The sequence below is a fragment of the Sus scrofa genome, chromosome 2 (assembly GCF_054392235.1).
Source record: "Sus scrofa isolate SSC_HxYL_T2T_F1_AM1 chromosome 2, Sscrofa_HxYL_maternal_Yorkshire_Landrace_v2.0, whole genome shotgun sequence".
Taxonomy (NCBI): Eukaryota; Metazoa; Chordata; class Mammalia; order Artiodactyla; family Suidae; genus Sus; species Sus scrofa.
In genome coordinates this window covers 24,580,549-24,606,917 of record NC_139384.1, presented here as the reverse complement: position 1 = coordinate 24,606,917, position 26,369 = coordinate 24,580,549, and the positions used below count along the sequence as shown (strand labels likewise).

At 40.4% G+C, this 26,369-nt stretch overlaps 1 protein-coding gene across 30 annotated transcripts in view; it reads right to left on the bottom strand.

Annotated features, from left to right (window-relative positions):
• The window catches only part of LRRC4C (leucine rich repeat containing 4C), a 1,222,625-nt gene that overhangs the window by 169,384 nt on the left and 1,026,872 nt on the right, over positions 1-26,369 (bottom strand). For 6 of the 30 annotated variants that reach the window (XM_021085261.2, XM_021085274.2, XM_085011420.1 and 3 more), the window contains one exon: positions 12,769-13,477. The exons of 20 other annotated variants lie outside the window; for them this stretch is intronic. The gene's annotated coding sequence lies outside the window, so the exon portion shown is untranslated. Of the gene's footprint in view, positions 1-12,768; positions 13,478-14,022; positions 14,726-26,369 lie in introns of those variants that run through there. 4 more of the 30 variants (XM_085011413.1, XM_085011414.1, XM_085011428.1 and 1 more) reach the window with 1 other exon arrangement.

Sequence of the window (26,369 nt, the reverse complement as noted above, 5' to 3'; positions counted from 1 at the left end):
GCGAGGAGCAATGTAAAAATAGAATGAATGCAGATGAAGTTGTTCCTCTGAAAAATTGATAGCTTCAGCCAAACGATTTGCAAGAAGAACAAAACTCCTTAGATGGTTATTAAAACCTACATACAATGTAGCATTACAGAGAGGTAAAAAAAAAATTAACCCTTATAGCAAGTTACCATGTGAAACATCATAATGCATCCTTCCTGCTCACCACCATTAGACCTGTGGTTGGTTATTTGTGATTATCTCTCAAGTACCAAATTCCTCTTGTCTCTCAGGAGCCCCTGAATTCTATTTAGGGATGCATCTGACCCTCAACTTTATTCCCTTGAAGCTGGTGATTGGTCCATGTGTGGGAATATGACCTAAGCTAGTCTAGTCAGCTTAGGTCTCAAGATATTTTCTAGGAATGATGACAGAAAAATGCAATTTTCTTTTTTTGGTGGATGAGTGAGAAAATGCAGACAATAATCTGAGGATGAAAATGGCCCATGTAAGAGGATGGATCCAAGAAATATAGAGAAATACGATAGGAATAGGCCAAACACACTCCAACATAAACCACAGCAATATCTTCTCAGATCCACCTCCTAGAGGAATCCCTGTGATATTGTTAACATCTGGAGTAAACCATACCTGAACTCCATCTACTGCAGGATTTTTCATTTGCATGTGTCAGTAAACTCTCTCTCTTTCTCTTTCTTTTTTATTCTGTTATTTCCAATCTAAGGCATCAGAACTGATACAAGATCCAAGAGATTAGTTTCACAAGAAAAATCTAACATGGTTAGATGGAAATCATTGATCCAGAATTAATGTAACATATATTTATTTCAATGAGCCTATCTATTCTGTTTTGCAAATTACAGTTACACCAAAAATATCAGGAATTCATCATTTCAGATTCACTCACCTTCCAATGCTATTTTTCCTTTTTCATTAAGCAATCTGCCCTTAATTGCTTTTAATTTTGATCTGCCTGAGGCACATGCCTAGTGATTATTTCATAATAGTGTTGTATGAAAACACCTCTTGTATTTTTACAAATAATAACCTGAGTGTTTCCCACGTGCAAGCATTCTGCTAAAAGCTTTACATGCATTATTTCAATTCTAACTCACCACAACCCTGTACTGCATTTATTCTCATGCTGCACATCAGAATGTGAGGTTCAAAAGGGTAAGTAAATTGGCCAAAGCCACAGATCTAAGCAGTGATGGGGCTCCAGTCGATCTAGCTCCTATGTCTATGCTCTGAAATCATCAATCTTGTAGCATCATTGGATATTCTACATCGGAGACATGCACAGTGCCTGGCACACTCAGCATTTGGCAGCTACTCTTGATAGGGCTGTGCTTTGGGAGATAAAATTTGATTGTAAAATCTCTAGAATATGACTCTCCCCTGCAAAGCAGAGTCCTCTGTATCTAATCAAAGGTCTTTGATGACTTAGCCCTGAACTCTCACCTCTTTCAGGGGAGTACCTGGGCATATTTGCTGGGAAGCCTAGAGACAACTCTGATGCCAGTCCTGGGGAAAAGAGAGGGAACCTCTGGGTGTCAAACTCACTGGCTGTTTCAAACCTCTCCGTGCTGCTCAAAATCCTTCATATTTTCTCTCTACAAACACCTAGGAGATGTACTGTGCCCCATCCCAGGCCACACTGAAAGGCCCAAAGGCGCCTTACAATGAACAGTAGACAGAGAGCGATGAGATGCGTTTTAATACAGACAGAGCCTCTGTCCCTTCTTGGCTGCCACCAACAGCAGCAGGGTTGGACCTGAAGTGATGGCGCGGTGCCGGCAAAGCACTTTGGCACATGCCGGGATGTGAAAGGCTCTAATGAGACCCATTTCACAATTCACTGGCCACGTGCATTAAGCAGGCAAAGATTTCTTCCTAGCATCCCTGCAATACATCCTATGGCCCAGGTCTGTGACGGGTCCCCCATCACCCAACTAAACCAGATCTCTCACTGTCCCCTAGCTTCTCTTTCTTTGGAATAAGGAAAAAAAAAAAAAAAAAAAAAAGAAAGCTAACGGAGATGCAGCATCCTCCCTTTAAAGAGACGGGAGTCATTTCCAACTGCAGAGCTCTCTGTCAGGGTCTACAGGAACCTTCCAGAGACCTGCAATGCATGCTAATCCTTCCCTTGGTTAGAGAGTGGGCTCCCTCATAGTAAAGTCATTGTTCTTCCTAATTGTCAGAGACTGCTGCTCTGCACTTGCCTGCAGCGATCCAATTAACATATCACCACAACACCAACCATTATAATATGTTTTGTGTCCTACCAACAAGGGAAAGCCCCAACCCTGCTTCCATCCACAGCTTCCATCTAATTAGGTCTTTAATAGGTAAACAGACTGGGGAATACAGAAACCCAGATAGGAGGCTATATGTCTAAAAGTGACTTCCTGGAGTTGGAATATTTGTGTTGTTGATGGGGAAAGAGTGAGAACAAAAGAAAGGACAGAGGGAGGGGGAAAAGGGATGGAGAGATAAGGAGTAAGCACTCGGGGATAAGGAGAGATGGAGGGAGGTGTTAGGTTGTGTGCTGTCTTGGGGAATTGAGAAACTGGGAACTTTGGCAGGAAACTATTGCCATGGCAACATTCAAACAATACAGAGAAAGCCTTCATAGTTCCATTCTTGCCTTCCTGAACACCACTGTGTAGATGTTAACTCTTTTAGGATGCCTTCTGACTTTCTACCTTTTCATTTCGAAGTCCCCGGATCAATCCCCATAATGCATTTGAATTCACTCACCACACTCTTGTTCTGGTCCCAGACTGGGGAGGTGATTTTCTCTAGAGATCTGCTATCAGCATCCTCTCTGTCCACTTAGGACATCCAGGTAGCCAACCTCAGAGCAGAGCAATCTCTCTCTCATCTTTCTCTCTCCCTCCCTCCCTCTCTGCCCCTACCTAAGGTTGTAAAAAATCAGCACATGCTGAGATCTGGCTCCCATTCAACTGTAAATCATTCACTAGAGGCACATTTGTACCTTTTTAAAGGTCATGGACCTTAAAACAAATCCCATCTTTTGGTTACTGAACTTTCCAACATCATTATCAAGTCACTGGTTAAAGAAAACATGGATGTTGTCCTGAGAATGAATTTCTTGATATTCTGTTTCTTGGGCTCAAAACAAAACTGTATCAATAATAGGATATCTATTAAATCATCACAAATAAATCAAACAACTTGTTCTAGGCGGTACTACATCTACAATAACAGATGGTTTTTAATCATTAGGGAACAGAATGAGTCATCATAAGGGGGAAACAAAGTATTCTTTTTAAACCTGTAAAACCTACCCCCCCATCCCAGATTACCTACCTTAGCAACAAATAAAAAATATATATAATCCAATGACTAAATTCGCCTTACAGTGACTTGGTGAAAATTGATGGGATAAAATACATAGATGACTCCCAAGAAAACAGCGTTCTCAGCAGTTCACATTTTGGCAACTGCAAGTATGCTCTTATTATTTAAAAGAGCCAGTGCTGAGTTTGCTCTCTCATTTGCTATTGCTATTATTAGAGATTACTATTACTATTATGAGATAGAATAATAGCAGACTCTAAACTGGAAAGAAATCATCTACCATTAGAAGAAAAACATGAAAAAAGGACTGCAAGGAAAAGAAATATGTTCCAATTCAACATATTCAGGACATTTACATTCAAAGACTGAAGGATACAATTAAACCGGAATTAAATGTCTTACCATTGAGCACTTTCATCTAATTTAATGTCTTTTGCTATTTCTTGTGAGAGAAAGGAGGAAGCATCCTTTCAAAGCAGGGAGCCAGAGCATCTCCTGAAAATGTATGTCTGGCTCCATAAAACCAGGGGTTTTCATGTTGTGAAAGGTGACTGCAGCTCACCAAAGTTTTAATCCAGTCACTTTTCCTCAGGAAAAGATCTTTTCTTTATCTTCCTATTGCATAAGCCCATATTTGGGCACGACTGAAAATTCAAAGCCACAGTATCTTTCCAACAGACCTTCATGACTAAGAAGGCCCGTATTATACAACTGTGCAGCTTGCGCAATGCCCAGCTCCAAGAGGCACCTTCATTTTTGTGAACAGTATTCTTTGTGAGCAATACCATTGAGGAGTGCGCATTGTCAAACCTTCACTGAGCCTATCAGTAGCTATAAATTACTGCCTAAGGTGAGCACCAAAATATATTTACCGAACTAGTTAAAAAAAACTAGAATGCGCAAAGGTAGCGATTATCAATATTTCAAAAAGCCAACTAGAAATCACGTACAATTGCACAAGATAATTAAAACCTTATTGGGCTCCACGTATATCAACTCAAGGTCACAATGTTCAACCAGGACGTTTCAGGAATGATGCTTGGCAGGTATATGTTTTCGACTAGGAAAAATGGAAGAACAAATCACAATATCTTTACTGGGGGAGGGGTTTTTAAACATGGGTCCCTAGAGGAAAAATAATAAATGGTGATCTTAGTGATAAAAATATTAGGAAAATAACGGCCTACACCATAAGCTGAATTCAAGGAAGCTCTTCACACTCAAGATGTGTTAGATAAGTGCCCTGCATTTTTGGTTCTACCAACATGTATTGAACATTTCTGTGCACTATATTAAATAGATGTGGGAGATGACAAAATGATTAAGATGAGGTCCATATCCTATAAGAAGTCATGTAGCCTAAATGTCCATCAATAGAGGGTTGGCTAAAGAAAATGTGTAATATACATGCAATAGAATATTACTCAACCATAAAAAAAGAAATAACGCCATTTGCAGTAACATGGATGGACCTAGAGATTATCATACTAAGTGAAATAAGTCAGAGAAAGACAAATGTATGAGATCACTCATATACAGAATCTAATAAAAGTGATACAAAATAATTTATTCACAAACCAGAAACAGGCTCAAAGATTTTTGAAGCCACACTTATGGTTACTTAAGGGGACATGTTGGGGGGGGGGGAGGATAATCCAGAGGTTAAGATTGGCATATACGCATTACTATATACAAAATCGATAAGTAACAAGGACCTACTCTATAGTACAGGGATATCTACTCAATACTCTGTGATGGCATGCATGGGAAAAGAATCTGAAAAAGAACGGATATATGTATACATATAACCCATTCGCTTTGCTGTAAACCTGAAGCTAACATAATGTTGTAAATCGACTCTACACTAATAATTTTTTTTAAAAGTCACAATCTGGCCGGTTTCAGCCAAGTAAGTATGAGTGATAAGAGCGATCACAGACCTACAAACAAAATGTTGGCGTAACAGACAAGGGGAGAATTCAGTGGGTCTAGGAGAGCTGGGAAAGATTTTCCCAGAGGGGGTAATTTGTTCTGATATTTCACCCAGGAAGACTATATTCCAGGCAAAAGGAGTAGCTCTCACAAAGTTTGAGCTGAAAACAAGCCTGGGACAGCTCCAGAGGAATAAGACTTTCTATAGTTTGGCAGGCAGACATCTCTGGCATCAGTAGGCTGACCAGACTCTATTATCAAAAGAAGCATCTGCATTTTATTCTATATTTATAGAATAGAGAGAAGGGGACATTCCATTTTCTTTCTTAGTATGGTCCTTCTGAAGGAAAAGTGCATGATGGACCATACTGAAGAAAAGCCAGCATCAGAAAGACTAGTTAGAAAGATATCTAGGAGATAACTTGTTATTCTGCATAGACGGATGGAAAAGCTGAGTTCGAAATGGTGCATAGATTGATAAGTAATTTGAATTGTGCTTGGATATATGGGAGGTTAAAGAGATACTGATATCATTTGAAGCTGGATATACATAGGCTCCTGGAGGGAAAATAATCAGGTACAGTTGGTGTGTTAGGAGACTGGGGAAGAAAGCGGGATCTCAGAGGCCATGGAGAATTGGAAATTGCCAACATACACAAGAAGGCAGAGGCTAAAGGTTTGAATGTCATCTCTCAAAAAAAGCTCTGGCAGACATCTCTCAGAGATGCAGAGAGCCTGGGAATAGAACTGATTCCAAAGGGAAGCCCTTGACATTTCAGGAAGGAACAGGAGGACAGGAGGCAGATAAAGGGAAATAAATAAAGGAAGTGATATAAAATGGCACCTCAAACCCTGGAAGGGCATCAGAAAACCAAGGGCATCAATGCTATCAAAGGCTACAGAGGCCAAATATCACAAGAACTGAGATAAAGTGTTGGGAGGGTGCCCACAATCAGAAGCCCACTGGAATTAATTATTATTATTATCATTGACCTTCTCCTTCACACAATCAACACATTTCCATATGATCCAGCATTGTGCAAAGCCTTTCTGTCCATAGGCTATGTTAAGTTGAGTTAGGACAATTTTTCTCAAGACTTTCTTATACATTGTCTCTTCCCCACACTGGGGCACACTCGGATATTACAAAAGACTGACCAAAAAGATGCAAGTGACCTGTTTGTGACCTGTTACCTGATTACAATCTTTGTTTCAGGAAAGAGAGGAAAGGAAAATTATAGACATCTCAATCCCAATTAAAACATTCATGCTGAGTACCACATTCGAGGACAGTGGGCTGCTACACCCATTTGCTACCAAGGGAACACGTTAGCATGTATTGATTCTCATCTTGTCTCTAAGCTCCTAAGCAATGTAGATTGTACTTCCAGCTCTACCATTTTGTTAGTGGATAACCTTAAACAATTACTCAGCTTCTTTGTGTTTCAGTTTCCTAAGGAGAATTTAGGAGAAAAATACATGTTATATTTTCACCATAGTGCCTGGTGCATATGAAATGCTCCACAAATGGTAAGTTACTCTTGAAATTATGAAATTGTACTCATGACCTCCATATCTGTTGAAAACACCTAGGAGCATAAAAAGCTGTCATCGGCTTCTGCCAAAGTTGAAATAAAAGCTTGTTAATACTATATAAGCTGTTCAACATTTTTAAACTTCATTGTAAATCTGACTGACAAGGGGGAAACATTATCAAAAATAATATTACCCATGTTGACAGCAAAGTTGGCAAAAGATTTTCATTTACATATTCAGTAAATGTAAAGAAAACACTTACAGACTTTCAGTTAATAGTCCTATCTCTGCAGCAAATAACCAAAGACGTCAATGAGAAGAAAGAAAGTGAGCTAGCATTTATTGTGTACTGATCATGTGCCAAATACTCAGACATCTTAATTGATGCTCCCAAAATTATTGCAAGAAAAATGACCTCCATTTTTATAGTTGAGGAAAACTGACACATAGCAGGGTTAATTGGCCTACTTAGGATCCCCCAGCTAACAAGTGGTGAAACAAATTTGGAATTCAATGTTGGCCTATGCCAAATTTTACTGTACTTTCCTTAAAAACCCTCTAGATGCTCTCTTCACTTTTTTTACCCTACATATCTGCATTGTGACACTGATTGTGACTCTCTCAGAATACTATGCTGTTCTTCTCCACATTCTGACAACCAGCACTGTGGGATCAGAGATTTTATATTTTTAATTCCTGGGAATCATAAATGCCTAGGTCGTCAATTAGGAATTCAAAATCTTAAAATCTTAGTGCTTGAAAGAATCTATGTTTTTAACCTATATTTAACAGAAAAGACTATAAGACCAACCTAAGGGACATGAAGTGACTTGTATCAATTTTTGCAGTCCATTACTGACAGAAGCAAGAAGAAGAAAAATACAGCACATCACCTAATTGTCAGACCTCAGCTTTTCCAACAGAAGGAAATCGTTCAATGGTGTTTAAAATCTGTGTGTGTGTGTGTCTCTCTCTGTGTGTGTGTGTGTCTGTGTGTGTCTGTGTGTGTCTGTGCTGTGTGATGTCTATACACAGTCAGCACACTCGCTGTCATTTCTCATTAAGTTTCCATGAGTTCCTAAATGCCAGGCTTGGCATGTATATGCATATACATTCATTTCAGTTCTTTGGAAGAGCTATCTCTTAAGTTCAATTAGCCATTCAAAGAATATTTACCTCATGCATACCATGTGTCAGACAAACTCTTCTAAAGTGCTCAGGACATGCCAAAGAACAAACAAAATCCTCGCCCTCGGTTAAGTGTGACGAGCACACTGTCTCAGCCACAAGATCTGCCCAAATCAAGTTTCAATTCTCAAATTTACATTTCTCCAGAGAAAGCATTTGAAGAAACATGCAGCAGACTTTCCACCCCTTTGGAGAGTCCTCTAATGCACTATTTCTAAATTATTCTATTTTATGCTTATATTATAAAATATTTGACAATCTAATGAAAATTTACATTGACAGAGAGTAGATCTTCCACAGTTCATAAAGTATACTCTAATCACACCTAAAAGAATGGCATTGACTAAAGCACTTCCCAATATCTTTGAAAGGGTAGGACCGGATCAAAAATGGTCATATCTATTTACTCCAACTTTGTCTAGTTATTCTTGTTTTTAATTTATACCAGTATGAATGTAGATTAACAGCTTCCCTCAAACAAGACCATACCTGTTTTTTTTTTTCTGCAAACAGTGCACTACCTAAACTAAAATCAGAGATGCTCAATTTAAATGTGCATTTATTGAACACCTGCTGTGCGTGACATATGCAATCTGATTTCATCCTCATAGCAGTCAGTTCCATGTGGTTGTCATTAGATCTACTTTATTTATTTTTTTATTTTTTTAGATCTACTTTACAGATAAGCAAACAGGCTCAGAGCGGTTAATGGCTCATCTAACACATGTGACTCAGTGGAAAGCTGAGTATTCAAATTCACTTAGAATGCCAGAGTTCAAGTTTATCAAATTTCTTAATTGCCTTTAAGAAGCACACCAAAAAGTACAATTAATAAAATGGTAAGAATGTCCATGGATGGTCCCCATCTCTTCCTAAGATCAATGACAATGGTTAACTTTAGGATGCTTTTCCCAAGCTAACAGAGAATTCAAACTATTTTCTTAATTAAAAAGAAGCAGTATAAAAATCCAGTGGGCAACTCCTCAGCCTGACCATTCTGTTATCCACAGATGTGACATCAAGGATAACAATAGTTAGAACAGTAGGATTCTTTTTCCCTCAGAGGGAGAACAGGTTTGCAGAAGCACATTTAGGAAATGGACAGAACACAGGACTGCTGGTGTAGAGAATGGAATTATGAGCAATGACCATGATTGGCAGCCTCAGAAAACCACTGGCAAGTTGGTGTTGGCAGATGCACACATGCAAACAAAAAGGCGCATATGTCTACACGAGATCTAATTCCAGACACTCTGCTGGGCCTTTATCCTTTCAAAAAGTAAAGATTTTTAAATAACATAGGATTTGATTTGTTATAACTAGGAAGACCATAAATCCAAATCATAAACTTGGGGACAATTTTACACCAATTCAATTATACAATTGCCTAGAAATCTGCATTTGTTTTGTGCAGTCCTTGTCCAGGCAATGTAATATGTAGCCAAAATTACACATTCAATAGACAGGAGCTGTTTTCTGCAATCTTTATACCGAAAGAACACACAACACAGTAATAGCATTTTTTTCCCCTAAAATCTCATTGAAGTGTGATTTTTGCCGAGATTTTTTCCCCTATAATTTAAGGACAAAACCTTGATTTTCAATTTCTAGCTGGAAGCAGCATTTCATATCTAAAATGATATAGTGTAAGGACTCTCTCCTTAAGACATCAAAAGAAAAATATGGCAACTACTGTAAGGTCAGTTGCACATTCTCTGGTTCTTAAAAGTAGCCATGAGAATTTGTGAAGTGCCTAGCCGGCCTGTATTCATTCCCAGGAAGTTAATCCAAATTAATCCCAGAACAACCGTAACAAACAGATCTCCTTGGAGGGACTATTATGTTGGGGCTTTGCATATTATTACTTTTAATTCACAATGCTAATTTGTTGAATTCTAATTTGTTGATATTATTCCCATCCCACAGATGAGAAAATTGAGGGCCAGGGAAATTCAAGGTACTGATCAAAGTGCCCAGCTGTTAAGTTAGACGAGGGTGACATTTGAAAAGGACAATATTTGAAAAGCAAAACCCGGCAGCTTTCTGGGCCTGTGGTCCTCGGCAGATTTCCAGTGTACAGCTACCTGCTCACAAATGTCACTCCAAGAACGGTCCTGAAAGAAGTTCACAAAATAAATTTCTGATCTACCACGGCCATAATTTTTTCATCAGCCCACAAACAGGTTACCAAAAATGCAAAGCCAACTCTGACTGCCAAAGCAAAGGAACCAAAACCCCAGTCTGTGCCGTGTGTCCCTAATGTGATACTGATGAAATGATTCACCAGCGTGAAAAAAGATGACATCCTTAGACGCTCCGTCATCTCCAGATTTGAAGAACATGTTTACGTGGAGGTGGGTGGGAGGACACATTTCAGCCCACAGTTTTAAGCACATTCATATTTTCTCTCTCTCTCCCTACCCCCCACCCTCTTCCCTCCTCCTTCCCTCTCTGTCAGTAAAGTTTGTGGGTAGGTGGGAAAGTGGAGGATACTGAGAGGGGGTGACAACGTGAAGGACTGGAATGCACTTTGAGGTCCAAGTGGACTTGCAATGAAGAAATTTTGATGGCAAAAGAAAAGAAAGAGCGGGGTGGGAACCTTCCTCTGATTGGTAGAGCCCAGATGGTTGCAAGGCTGGGTTTCCCAGGTAAAGCCCAGAGCTGAACTAAGCAGTCAAAACCCTCAGAGTACTTTTTTTTTTTTTTCCTTCTTCCTCGCTCTTTTGTCCGTTGTGTGAAGTTGCAATTGAAGAGGAACGTAACACAACTTGAGTCAATCTAGGACCACAACTGATAATTTAGCCAGGATCATGTAAAAACAAAACAAGAAAAATTTTGCAAGAATTGCACAATATACAGAAGCCTACAAGGCGTCTGGGGGTGGGGGGGGACACAATGGGAACCAAAACAAAACCCTGCATGATTATTTTCATAGGTTGGTAATTTACTGCCTGATCTGTGTCCCAACAAGAAACATGTGACCAGAAAAATAAATTAGAGAAGTGCTTAGAGGTAGGCTAGTTTAGTTAAAGGGTAATGAAAAGGATAAGTATAGATGAAGTGAGTGAAAGAACAGACTCAGATGCTTTTAGCAGGGAGTTTCTGGTTTCCATTATCGTCCTCTCATATAAATCGAATGCCACGGTTCTTTAATGCCTCTCCAGGGACTATCACTCACTCAATTAAATGTGCCCACCACCAAGTAGGGACCCAGGAGACTGCTGCCTTTCATCTCCTTTGGGATAGGCCAGAGTTGTGGATCTGTCTTTATTTTCCCCAAATAGTATTAAAGTTAAAGTTATCAGAGCTCTTCTATTTAAAAAAAAAAAAAAAAAAAAAAGTGACTAAGAAAAGATATGCATGTTGGAGACCAGCTACCCTTGAGGTCCAGAGTGTCAGGAATTTATTTCAAGCTCTCCGGAGAAGTACCTTCCTTGACCCTTCTAAATAAAAATGGCAGCTGTGGGGAGAGAAGTAATCTTTCCCCCTCTGGCTGGTTCCTGTCCGGTTTGGATCCCAAACTGACTTTTGTCTGCTCTTCCAAGGCTCCTGTGAGTCCCCCTGTCTCATAGGATTGGACCATTAACCAAGAGTTACGGCTTCTCCAGGCCTCAGTTTCCTTTTTTATTGGCATAAGACCTCTGGGGAGTCTTCTGGCTGTAAAGTTATATGAGTCTATGATTCCCATAGAAGGCCCTGGAGAGATATACAGGAGACTGAGAGGCAGAGTTCTGCTAAAAAATAAAAATAAAGGAGAGCCAGGTCCGTGACCCTAGCAGCCATGGGGGGAGAAAGAGATGGAAAGAGGGGCAATTTTACAGGCTCTCAGGCTCTCTAAGCCTTTTCAACCTCTGAAAAAAAAATGTTTCTTTTTTGGCCTCTTTCCCCCAAGACAAAGTTGGCATAGGAGAAGCAGTAATGCTCAATCCACAGATCTTTATCTAAGTTACCACAGGACACTAAATTTCTGCCTTTTTTTTTTTTTTTTTTTTTTTTTTTTTTTTTTTTTGAGGCTACACTGGTAATGTTGGGAAGGTATCTGGCAAAACTGAAGACAACTAACTGCCCAAGGCACCTGCATGTACAACCTCCCTATTGCCCACAGAAGTGGTTAGAAGGGGGTGGGGAGGAAGAATATTGGGTCCTCCTGTCATCCTTAGCCCTGGTGAGAATCGAGATATTCCGAAGACCACATTCTAGTCGGTGTTTGCAAGAGAGGGAGGCAGAGCAGCCACCTCACTCTACCACTTCCTCCCCATCCCAATCTCCCTCCCTTCACCCACGCACCGGCCAGAAGCCATCCTTCATTTGCTTGGTTTATTATCATATTTTGGGGTTAACACATTCTGTTGATCTGCAATGTCAAGTTGGATAATGAAATTTAAATTGGGTCCCTTCGATTTCCAATGGCTAAACATTTGTGAATCTAACTCCCAGGGCTGCCATGCAACTTAAATGCATTCTAGAGTGTCAATCACACAGCACAAGACACCCCACACTGCAGCAGCTCTCTTGGGGAGATTTTTTTTTTTTTCTTCCTGATGAACGTTGGCAAAGGCGTTTGCCCAGGATGCAGACAACCTGCATCATTATAGCAAACCGGCTTATCAGGGAGCACAGACTGATGGAGCAAATGCGTGGGCCACCTTCTCCCTATTTTCTGGCCCCAGATAGCACCATACCACGGGAGGGAGGGGGGGGGCAAAAGGATAAAGGGACCAGGAATGCTATATGAATGGAATTTTCTTCATCAATAAATAAGAAAAAAAAGAGGTCACTCACTGTATTTCAGACTGATCACAGCAACATCCAGATGGAAATCCAGGTGGTTAAGAGCAAGCGAAAACGCATGATCTTGACACCAAAAAGGAAAAAAGAAAAAAAAAAAAAAAAAAGAGGGGGGTGGGGGAAGGAGGTTGCTGAAGAAAATCCAACTGCAATTATCCGTCAATTTTAGTCAACACAGGCACAAATCCAACGGTACTCTGCTGGTTTCTCTCCCCCAATCAATGCCTCATTCTGCCACGGTCAACTTTTCTTCTCTGAAATTTCTTTGCAGATGTATTATTAATTCCCTCTCCTCTTGTGGGAAATTCAAAAAGAAAAAGAAAACACCACCACCATGTCAAGTCTTTACTTTCCTAAAAAAAGCCCCAAACTTTTCATTCCAAAAATATCTCCTTGGCTTACTTCCTCCTTTATAGAAAAAAATGAACATACTTTTCCTTTGTGGCTTCTCCGTTCTCCATTTCCAATCATCCTTTGGGGGGGGGGGGGCAAGCTGTTTTATTATTATTTATTTATGTCCGAACACATCAACTCCCGTGGGTCTGACACTGCTTTATTTCATTTTTCAAGGCTCCCTGTGTGCACATATACACCTTTGTGTTAAGATCCAGGTCTCACAAGAAAAAGCTTCCTTCTTCCTTCTCTCTTGCACAATCAGTTTATCCACTGCGTTCGGTTCCAAGAGAGAGCTGCGTCCCGCATCCTTCATTTTTGCAACGCACCCAACCGCCACCGCCACCAAAAAAAAAAAAAAAAAAAAAAAAAAAAAAAGTCTTTTAGATCGCCGATTCTTTTCCCCAGCACCCCCCTTTCGAAGAATTTGGGGATCAACTTCCCCCACTCGCCACCCTTCCGGCCGGCCCCTTCTCCAAAGATCTGATTAGATTTCTCATCACAACCCAGTGCGCAATTGGATTTTTGATTTCAACCACCCGGCCAGCCACCTTCCCCTCTCCCTCCAAACTCTGTTATATCCTGTCTCCTTCCCTCCACCGCCTCTGCAATTTCATAATCTCACGTTAAATGGAGTGCGGGGGGCGGGGGCGGGGGCGGGGGCGGAGGTAGTGGAGGAAAATTTCAAGGCTCCGTCAGCTGTCAAGAAGAAATCCATTCCTTCCCCCCCGCCACTTCTTTTTTTTTTTCAAGGCTCGGGGTGGCTTTCTCGTCCTCTGTCCCCGCCCCCACCCCCCGGCCCCCGGTCCAGATCCTCCAGGTGTTGCAGAACTCCACGAACAGGGCCAGGCTCACGGGGGAGACGCGTGACGCGGTCCCTCGCCGGTGGCCCCTGACAGCTCCCGGGTCCCCGTCTCCTCCATCAGCGGGGCAGCGGGTCCGGGGGCGCCGCGACGAAAGAAGTTCAAACTGGGCTTTTATTTCAAACAGGGAGGGCGAAGTGAGGGGCTCGACGGAGTGTTAGGCAAATGAAAAATAGTAAGGAAAGAAAATAGAAAAATAGAAAAGGGAACGAAGGAGGTTAAAAAAAAATTCCTAGTCGCTGGCTCCTCTCATCCTTCTCGAATGAAACTGCAGCTTTGATCTCATTTCCAGCTGCGTCGGGTACATTTTGGAGCCACAAGTTGGTTCCTCTTCGCGCAGACCTTCCCGATGCCGGCTAGTCCTCCTCGAGGAGACGCGTTCCCAGGAGCGCAGCTGTTCCGCGCGGTCCTTAGCGCCATCGCCCCGGCTCGTGGCTCCCAGAGCGGCGGAAACCCCGGTCCCCTTCCATCCACTTCTGCTGCAACTCTCTTCCTTCCCTGCCCGCTCCTCTCTCTTCTCCTTTCCCCCCAAATAATAAATGCGCTCCCAGTGCCGGCGGCAGTTTCTGTCTCTTGGCCAATGCCACGTCTCGACGGTTTAGGTCCTAGATCCCCAAATCTCCTCTCGGACTGCGGTCCCCTTTCCTCTTCTGCCCCTCTTTCTTTCCCCTTTCCCTTTCCCTTTCTCTGCTTGTGATCAGTAAAATACAATTACCCAATTACCTCCCATCATCTTAGCACTGATTGGTCAATTGCATTAACACTTGAAGTCAGGGAAGAGGGGATTGGAGCCTCAGCGGTGTGACACTGCTGCCACCTGGAGGGCAAAGCCAGAACAACTGCGTTTCAAGGCAACCCCCACACTTGGAGGTTAGGAATAGGCAAAGAAACTAAGGGATTGTGTGGGAGAAGTTGTCATTTTTCTTTTTTTTCTAAAAGCCTGCTTGTTTTCATCCAGAAAGCCAGGAGTTGGGGCTACAAAGGGGAAGGCATGGAAATCAAGTCACCACTAGGATTCAAAAATATTAGCCAACACCCAAAGCTGTTGCTTTCAGACAGCTGGACAAGAGCCTCTTCCTTCCCTAGGCAAGCAGGCTGGCCCCAGGTAAGGCTTAACACAGTACCGTTACCTAGGATCCACTCATCAGAAGGTATTGGGAAGAGGAGCTGAAATGCTGCTAGGGAGGGAGCCTGTGTGGTCCAGCAGGATAATCTCACAAGAAGGAAACACTGTAAAGGCAAGAGAGGAGCCTTCAGCCTCTTCAGTGTTGCAGTAAATTGGTCTGTTCAGTTTGTACAAGACATCCAGGACAGTTTGACAACTCAATTCCAACATCCCTTGCTGCCGGTTCTGGGCATTTCCATCAACTCATGTAGGGGGCAGGTGGCATATTTCAACTTCACTGGGTCTTAAAAATATGGAGGGGTCCACATAAGAGTATCATTAATAATATATTTATGTTGGTTTCTTTCTCATGATACAACTGTCACAAGGTCTTTTCTGTAACCTTATCATTCTTCATGCCATTCAGGTATGTGACCTTGAGACAGATGTGGAATAGACAAAATGCTAATTCAAACAATAAAATATTATGTATGTTGGAGGAAGGAGGAAAATAAATATTTCTCTGTTTCAGGTTGCATAATAAATGACCTCTGCTCTTATTTACTTTAATTTGAGAGATCAGAAGATGCACTTGGTTTGAAAGCAGTTTCGAAGAGCCTGTAGACTGCTCTTTTAAAGCACATTATTATACTTAAGATTGAGTCTTTAAGTTACAAATCATAATGATAAGTGACATTCAAAAAAAGGGAGAAAAATTTTTACTAAGGGAACATTAGCAGCATATCTAATTTCACACCAGAAATTCTTTTTTTTTCCTGTTCTCTTTATAGTACATGAGTATTTTCTCATGTAGAGTTAAAAAATAAAAAGAACTACATATACATGTTTCTTTGGATACTAAGCACATACTGTAATATGTATTTCAGATGTCAGCACCTAAAAGAGGAAAGGTCTTTCTTTACACTTGGATTGTGATTTATTTATCTTTTTGGAGAATGTTGATGTAGTTATGAATTGCGTCAAAATGTGAATTTGTTAAGGGGTAATGGCATTGCTTCTATTTTTGAATGAATGCTATATTCATTGATTCAAAACACTAGTGGGGAGTTGACTATAAGTTTAATTTGTCTTTCTTTTTTTTTTTGGCCGCCCTGAGGCATAGGCACATGGAGTTCCCCGGCCAGGGATCAGAACCACAGTTTTGACCTAGGCCACAGATGTGGCAATGCTGGATCCCTAACCCACCATGCTGGGGCTAGGTATCAAACTTGCATCCTATCTCTCCAGAGACACCTCTAATGATCCTGTCGTGCCACAGTGGGAACTCCTAATTTGTCTCTTGAAGCTTTTACCCTCATGTGCCAATTACAGTTTATCAACTAATAAACCATTAAAAATCCTACTAGTCACTCTAGATAGCTTCAAAGGAGTCTACCTTCTGGTTCTGAAGTAAGCTAGAAGCCATTTGAAATGAAAATTTTCTTTCTGGGGACTTGGACAGCAAGGGGCAGGCCAGTGATTTGTTTCTCAAAGATGATTATTAGCTACCTACCAGACTTATTTAAAGCCTTCTGCAGTGAACTAATCTGTCAAACAAAGCAGCAGCAAAGGATCAGCAGACCTGCTATAGTTTCTAGGTTTGGGAAGTATGTCAGGCAGTCATAGGCCAAAGGCATGCAGGCTGTTATGATCTGCACTGAATCCCAGAGGTGAATTCCTAACCCTGTGGGGGAAAGAGAATTGCTATTTACCATAAAGAAAAAGGAAATTCTTTCTTTCCCCATTTACCTCTCTGTTGGGCAGTGGCAGTCTCTCTTCCCACTTGACGTACCCACTCACCCTGTCTAACTTTTAATCAGTCATTGGGCCTCTGATTTTTGATTCAGACTCAACCAGTCATTATTGGGCATCCATAAGGCATGTTCTTTTTTGCTTTTTCTCTTTTTTTTTTTTCTGACTTCTCATATACATCACCTTATTTAAAACTCAAAACAACCCCCTGAGAGATTTTTAAAGACAGAGAAAATGCTACTAAAGCCATATACTTGGTAAATGACATAGACAAGTCTTGAACCCAGTTCTACTCCATTCCAATTCTTCCAGTTTTGCTACAGTTTCTAGGTTTGGGAAGTATGTCAGGCAGTCATAGGCCAAAGGCATGCAGGCGGTTATGATCTGCACTGAATCCCAGAGGTGAATGCCTAACCCTGTGGGGGAAAGAGAATTGCCATCTTTCAATGAAAGATGACCTTACTCAAAGAGAACTGAAATAAGCAGTCAACACGTTAACTGTCATATACATGCACAGGCAAACTAAATCATTAAATAATGGCATAAATATAGATGTTTATTCAGTAGCAGTTGCCAGGTACTATCAACAATGACAGCATATGTGTTGAAGTAAAATTATTTCTAAAAGTTCTTTTAGAGGAAATAATTGCCCAAAGAGGGACAATGGATTGATCATGTTGTCACATTTCCCATTAGCCTATTTAGTCACCAAAAGAACGGACAGGACTGATTCCATTAAAATGAGACGACTTAGGAAAAGAGGGGCACAGTGCTCACATGGCAGGTACTTTTTTATGGACATTGAGAATTCGATGTTTGTTCTCCTCTCCTGATTTGTAGGCATTTGGATGGGGAAGCACAATTGTGTTCTTTCACTGTGTGCTGTTAACTCTACTTGGTGCAATCTTTAACAAACAGCAGAGAACAGCTTCTTGTAATCAAAAGTACAAAATAGCAAACAGAGTAAGCTCAAGCAACTTGGCTTTAAAAACAGAAAGTATGAATGCATCTATTGTGTTTATTAATTTGATCTACTAGCCCGTAGGTGACTCTAGTTGAACACAACCCATACTTAAGATTTGAGTCTTTAGGCTACAAATTCTGGGAATGAATATTCCCTTTTCACTCCCAATACTATTAAAAGGGACCAGAATGCCCTGTGAGATAATTGTGACAAGCCTACTTCTTGCATAATGAATGGCATGTGAATTAACTTCATCAGACCAACTTCTTTGGAAAACTACTTTAATGATCAAATGCCAGTATTGAGTGGGAACTTATTATATGTGTTAGACAATAGTCTGAAAATTGTATTTCATAATTAGAAGGTATCCTAATAGTCATTTTATTCTTTGTTCCTTGAAATGTAGATGAAGATACTAAAGTCCAAGTAGATTTGCAAATTTACTTTTTTAAAAAGTATCTTCTCTACTACACCTACACCCAGTTTCCGGCCTGTATGGTCTTACTTTACTGTGCCTTCATGCTTTAAAAATGTTTAAATAAAACCAGCGCTTAATGATCGGTTATGAGTGCCAAGCATAGGTCCAAATATATTGTGAATGTCAGCACAGGTAATCCTACCAACAATTTTAGGAAGTAGGGACAGTTACCATCCCATTTTATAACTAGTGAAAATGGAATTGAGGTTCGGTAAGGGCCCCCAACTAGGAAGTAACAGAAGTTTTTTTTTTTTTTTTTTTAATGGCCACACCTGCAGCATATAGAAGTGCCTGAGCCAGGACTGAATCCAAGCCATAGGGACAGCCTATATGGCAGCTGCAGCAACACCAGATCCTTTAGCCTACTTGCCAGCTGGGGACTGAACCTGTGCCCAGGCAGCGACCTGAGCCATTGCAATTGATTCTTAACCCACTGTACCACAGAAGGAAATCCAGAAGTAAAATTTTTAACTCAGGTTATTCTGCTTCAGAGATCATCATTGTAATAAATACTTCCCATTATTACTTATTACATTGGATGCAAATCGTTTGCTCATGTCTGCATCCCCAGTAAATCATGGTTGATTTCATGAGGGCATTTTTTTTTAATATTTCTAATACTATGTACATAATTGAATACATGAATTGCCTAAGATTAAAGACATTAGGAAATGGAGGAACCTACACTCTTCTGTCTTTTACTGATTATTCTTACTGTAGTATATAAAATGTTAGAAATGAAATATGTACTGCAATTAAGTAGAAAAACTAAGAAAAGTTTCCACTAAACAAAATAATTTAAGCAGAGAATTATAACTTCTATATCAGTTAGTTATTGCTATGTAATAAACCATTTCAAAATTGGTAGCTGAAAACACTAATCATTTATAATTTCTCAGAAATCAACTGGCCAGTCTGAGATGAGTTAAGTGGGTCTTCGGATCTTGACTGAGCTCACTGATACTGGATCTAGAACGATCTAAGCTAAGGTCACTGGGACAACTCAACTTCCGTCTGTGTATTTCTCTCTTCATTAGCTTAAGCCACAACTTTTCTTGGCAAAAGCAGAAGTCCAAAAGAGCAAGTAGAATGTACTTTTTCAAGTGTGCATCAGATCTGCTGTGTGCATCAGATCTGCTGACTTCCCATTGGTTAAAGCAAATCACTAGGTTGTACCCATCACCAAGGATTGGAGCAGATCCTGCCACCTACAATGGGAGGCCACCGTAAAGTTATATGAAAAAAAAAAGAAGAGCAAAAACCAAAGTGATCATTGCAATGAACCACAAACACCTGTCCTTTACAAATAACAAGTTTCCTTAAAAATGATTACCAGGGTTTGCCATAAAGATAATTCTCTGCATTCAATCAGTCACTGTCTCTATAGATGAGTATTAACCTCCCATTATTTGCCAGGTATTGTGGAAGTTATCACTAACTCCTCTGCTACCTCCACATTCCTGAACCCATCTGTTGATGCTAATTCAGGAATGTCTTGCACATCTGCCAGATTCTAAACTGATTACTTTATTACCAAATTCTCACCAAATTATTTACGAGTGCAAATTACTCTTTGCACTAGTCTTTCTTCTCATCTACCCTACCCCCTCCCTAGGACCTGATAGCTTCTAAGAAAGAAAAATCTGATGACAAAATTTAAAGGAAGAAATAATAAAGGAAAATATGTATAATAACAAAATACAACTGATACTGGGAAAACTATTTGCAAGGCATAGCACAAGGATCCATATTCTAAATCATAAAGAGTTCTTAGGAATAGCTTTTAGAAATGAGAAAGCCTCAAATAAACTTACAGATAAGTGTGTGTGTGTGGGGGGGTGCATTACTAATCAACTTGCAGAAGTACTGGAATTCAACACTTACTGGTACCTTTATTACTTAGCACAGTGCCTGGCCCTATGGCATCCAAATATATTTTGAATGAGTAGATGAATACCCCGTTTACTTGGTTATGGGAGGAAGGTGGGTAGATAGTATGTATGCTAATTAGACACACTGGTGCTAAAACATTAGAATATTACCAGAAATAAGTGGAAAGAGCTGGGGTGGCAGAGGAGGCAGTCACCACCTCACTATGGGGGCAGCCCCAGGGGATTTCACATATAAGAACACTAAACTTGTACAACGCTTCAAAAATGTTAGTCTGCGATTGATGGATGCAGAATTGCTCAGCCCATAGCCAGAGAACACAGGATGAGGTTCATTCTAAGAAAAAAGGAAAAAAAATTTATTGCCCAAAGATTAGCAGGGCTAAAGCTTAGCTAAATTATCTACTCAGTTATGGGAGCGATTTTCAGATTATTAGATGACAGGCAGAGAGCAAGAGAGTCCAGATTTTTGCTGCTCATGAAGCATGCAGAAGTTCCTGGGACAGGGATCTAACCCGTACCATAGCCGTGACACAACCCCTGCACCACAAGAGAACTCCTTCAAAGGTAGTCTTAAAATGTTCTTTCCAGGAGTATATCAAGCACAGAGGATGTCTCCGGGAAGGAAGAGCATGAATGAAGGGGGAGCCTTTTGAGGGACAATATTTCCTTTCTTAGATGACCCTGGGGGACACAACAAATTTGAGGACTGACTGAGAGTAAAAAGAAGAAAGTTGAGGGAATTAATTCCCTTGTGGCATAGCAGGTTAAGGATCTGCCATTTGCACTACAGTGGCCCCGGACTGAACCCTGGCCCAGGGGAACTTCCACATGCCCTGAGCATGGGGGGGAAAAAAAAAAAAAAGCTGAAAGAAACAACTGTATGACAATTTGGCAACCAATTACATTTTAGAAATCTTTTAAAATGGTTACCCAAGACCTTATAGATCTCAGTCTCATTTATTAGATGTTTCCAGGAAAGATGCTATTTGTGCATAGAAACTATACGGTGGCATCTTTGTACTGTCTGAATTGGGATTCTTTGCACTGAGAAGAAAATTGCCCATAACGGTATCCTTAAAACTCCACCAGGAATTAGTAGGTGGTGTGAATCCAGTTGTGTAATTTGGGAAGACAGCTGCATTTTATCTAGCTAAATCAGCGCTTGATACTAAACAACTCCTAAAGAAGGTCACTTTATCTCAGCATTAGCCATGCAGTGCAGATTCAAGAAATGATAGCCTTGTTTTCCCCACCATATTACTATTGTGTTTTCAGGAAACGAAGTGCCTAGATTTCAAAATTCAGTTCTCTTCCTATTGAAGATGCATTAGCACATCTGTGATTCCAGGCTTCCAGCTGATTTAGTGGCACATGATGAAAATAATGTTAAACAATCTGCATTTTTAAATGCCCCGATTTCTAACATACACCACATTTTTGAGGGAAGCAAATGATGGTCTAGTAGATGTTGCAGATTTTTAAAAATAATTTATTGTATTTACACAGATAATGGAAATACCTTATCACTTGAATGAAATAATTCTTCAAACACCAAAAATAAACATATACTACATGTCTCTTTTATAATATATAAAAGATATACTGCTCAGAGTTTACTCCAAAATCAGAGAGGATCTTTAAACTCACCAACAATTACATGAGTTCTGTAGGTAAGTGAGACATAAAATAAATATCCCCGTAGCAGATGAAAATTGTGAGTTGTGTCTTATTGAAATGGCTCTTATTGAACTGAGTGAACACTGAGGGACTGTTAATGAATTGAGTGTTTGACATTTTACTGCAACCTTTAGTTGACAATCTTCCTGAAAAGAATTTTTATGAAAATTTTATGAATTTTTATAGACGTTCGTACTTTCACTTCAAGTGAAATACCACGAGGGTAAAAATTATGTCACAGTACAGAGGCCCGAGTAGACATTTTTTCTAGGGAAGACATATAGACGGCCAACAGGTATGGGAAAAGACGTTCTCTCACTAATCACCCGAGAAAAGCAAATCACACCTGCTAGAATCACCCTGATCCAAAAAACAAGAGTAAGAAATGTTGGCCAGTGTACGAAGGAAAAGGACCCCTTGTGCACTGTTGGTGGGAATGTAAATTGGTTCCATTACTATGGAAAACAATATACAGTTTCCTCAGAAAATTAAAAATAGACTACCATATCATCCAGCAATTCCACTCCTGGGCATATATATGGAAGAAGTGAAATTAGAAGCTTTTTTGGTCTTTTGTCTTTGTTTTTGTCTTTTTGCCTTTTCTAGGGCGTCTCCCGCAGCATATGGAGGTTCCCAGGCTAGGGGTATAATCAGAGCTGTAGCCCCGGCCTGCACCAGAGCCACAGCAATGCTGGATCCGAGCCATGTCTATGACCTGCTCACGGCAACGCTGGATCCTTTACCCACTGAGCAAGGCCAGGGATCGAACATGCAACCTCATGGTTCCCAGTTGGATTTGTTAACCACTGAGCCACTACAGGAACTCCAAGTTCTTTTGTCTTGTTAAGGCTGCACCCACAGCATATGGAGGTTCCCAGGCTAGGGGTCCAAATGGAGCTATAGCTGCCAGCCTATTCCACAGCCACAGCAACACCAGATCCAAGCCACGTCTGTGACCTACACCACAGCTCATGGCAACGCAGGATCCTGAACCCACTGAGCAAGGCCAGGGATTGAACCTGCAGCCTCCTGGATATTAGTTGGGTTTGTTAACTACTGAGCCACAGCAGGAACTCCTGAAATTAGGAGCTTGAAGAGATACCTGTACTTTCATGTATATTGCAGCATTATTTACAATAGCCAATATGTAGAAACAATCTTATCCATTGACAGATGAAAGGATAAAGAAAAAAATATATGTATATAATGGAATGTTTGTTATTCCATCATGAGAAGGAAGAAAATAGAAAATTTGAGACAACGTGGTTGGACCTTGAAGGTGTTATGCAAAATGAAATAAGTCAGACAGAGAAAGACAAATATTGTATGATTTCCCTTGGATGTAGAATCTAAAAAAGCCAAACTCATCGAAACAGAGTAGAGAATGATGTTGCCAGGCTCTGAGGGTAGGAGAAACGGGGAGATGTTGGTCAAGGGGTACAAACTTCCAGTTATAAGATGAATAAGTTCTGGAAATCAAATGTATAGCTTGGTTACTTTAGTTATTACATACTTGAAACCTGCTATGAGGGTAGATCTTAAATGGTTTCACAACACAAACACAGATGAAATGGAATCATGTGAGGTGATGGAGCTGCCACCTTATTTGGGGAGTCATTTCACAATACACACATATATCAAATCATCATATTGTACATCTTAAACTCGCATATGTTATATGCCAATTATATCTTAATAAAGTTGAAAATGAATCGAGAATATTGAGAAAGAGTATGTTAACATGTAATTTATTACTTTAACTCTTATTAATGATGCCTCGATTTTTTTTAACTGTTCTTATTGATTTGAGTGACTTTTGTTTTGTTTTGTTTTGTTTTTTAGAGCCATCTCCTCAGCATATGGCATATTGAGATTCCCAGGCTAGGGGTTGAATTGGAGCTGTAGCCACTGGTCTATATCACAGCTACAGCAACATCAGATCCAAGCCACATCTGCAACCTACACCACAGCTCACGGCAATGCCAGATCCTTTTTTTTTTTTTTTTTTGGTCTTTTTTTGCCATTTCTTGGGCCGCTCCCATAGCATATGGAGGTTCCCAGGCTAGGGGTCGAATCAGAGCTGTAGCCGCCGGCCTACACCACAGCCACAGCAATGCGGGATCCGAGCATCGTTTGCGACCTACACCATGGCTCACGGCAGCGCCAGATCCTTAACCCACTGAGCAAGGCCAGGGATGGAACCGGAAACCTCATGGTTCCCAGTCGGATTTGTTAACCACTGAACCACGACAGGAACTCTGTAATGCCAGATCCTTAACCCACTGAGTGAGGTCAGGGATTGAACCTGTGTCCTCATGGATGCTAGTCAGTTTTGTTTCCTCTGAGCCATGACAGGAACTCCTTGAGTGACTACTTAGAAGGCCACTGGCTTTTCTCTTTTCAGTTTTCAATTCTGCTTCTCTTACCTCCATGGTTAAAGAGAGTGACAAAATTATGATGTTGGAGCAAAGCTTATCTTTGGAGAGCTCTGCCTTCCTATTGGTGTCTTTTCCTTTTTTATTCTTCTTTATATAAGCCTAAGGCCTCATCTTATGTATTTTTCTTCTCTAGTAGGAAAGATACTCAATAAACAAATATGCATATAAGTGCTAATTAACAATTTAGTTCAAGCTAATCCAATCCATTCATTTATTTAACAAAATTTTATTGAGTACCAAATTCAGTGGGTGCTACGTAGAGACAAAGGATTAGAAATGTTTCTTCATCTCCCAGTGATGCTTACATTTTTAGAAAGGATTAGTGTATACGCAGAAAAAAGATATGCTTGATCCAAGGAAAGAGAGTGGAGTACTGCTTAGAGCAGTAAGTTCGGCATCACATAGACCTGAGTTTGAATTTGACAAACATTCATTGTTTGTACTTTAGGAGCACTGCAAATACTTTAGGGCTGGCGCTTAAGGAGAATGTGTGGCAGGGAAGGAGGTAAAATGCCAAGAAATGAACTTGCATACCGTAGCCCAATCAAAGATTCCTTTTTTAAAAAAATTTTTTTTGGAAGTTTGTCCAAATATCATCATCAATTTCCAGAGAGAAATATACCTTATATAACATATACTCCTTATATTAAATTAGGGAGTAACATGATAAGTTTGGGGATTTCAAAAGATATTCCAAAGGACATGATGCAAGAAAATTGCAAAAGAAGAACAACTTAGACACAGGAGAGCAAGGAGGAAACTAAGGGAGGTTGTGAAGATCCAAACAAAGGCAGCAGCTTTGGGGCTGAAAGATGGAGATGGGTATCAAAAAGGCTAAGTGTTAAAATCTGAAAAAATGTCACCAATTTGCATGCTCATTTACCTGTCCATATGGACGTGTGTGTGTGTGTATACACAACTCCCATTCAGTATAATAAAGTACTTCCTGAAAATAAGGCTTTCTGAGCAAGGAGTGAGCTGCCCCCTAAGATTGTCATTGGAGTTCAAGCACAGGCTGCAACTGGTGGCTGGATCCTTAAGGCAGGTTTAGATTAGGTAAGCATCTCCTGAATATTTTCCCTAGTCAAATTTCCACTGGTGCACTATAGCAAAATGAGAAGTATAAGGGCAACAGAGTGGGTTGGTCCTATGAATTCACTGAATCTCCAGTTGGTGATGAATTCTTTCCCATCATTTTGCAACAATAATATCTTAGTTTTATTTAGTTACGTTTTAAAATGTAAGTATGTGGCAACTTCCAAAGTTGGAAACATTCCACTGAGCCACTGTACACTATTCATTTTCATGACGTGCAAGGTGTTAAAGTCTGGGGCTTGCTAGACTGATGACCTTTAAGGGCCCTTTGGTCTCTTAAATTTTATACTTTTATCGGGATACGTCTGCCTGGAGAAGGGCTTTCATGTAGATCTGCAGAATGGCGTGATCGACATTATTCAACCTTTCATGATACAAATCAGTTGTCTCAGACTGTAACTGCAGAAAATGCTCCCAAAGTTTCCAGCCTTTTTAGGAAGCCCAATTCTAAAGTGAAATTGATGACACCTTACAAACCCTTGTTTGAATATTCCTGTCACAGCAAAAGATGGCAGTGGAAAAATGTTAAGAACCAAATTGCCAGTATTGCTCACCAAAGTCAACTGTGTTGGCACCCCTCACATGTCAAACCATTTTCTATCAGGAACATCAGCAACCTGAGGGGCCTGCCAGTCCACACTCTTTTTTTTCTTAAGGTGCTGCCAACAAGAAATGCCATTAAACTAAGCTTCAGGTCATAGAAAGGTGCCTCTAAGTGCCTGTGCAGTCAAATGCCATAGGATTTCAAATGGAAATGACATGAATTAATTTCCCAAGAACAAAAAGAAAAAGGAAAAATTGAGAAGAAAGGCAGCTTCTTGTAACACAGTATGCAGATTAATGGCACCCACTGATTGACTGAGTGTCAAAAACACACCTTTCAGATATAAAAGAAGCTGCTGAAAGTGTTTGGGGGCTCTCTCTCCTTCTCTCTCTTT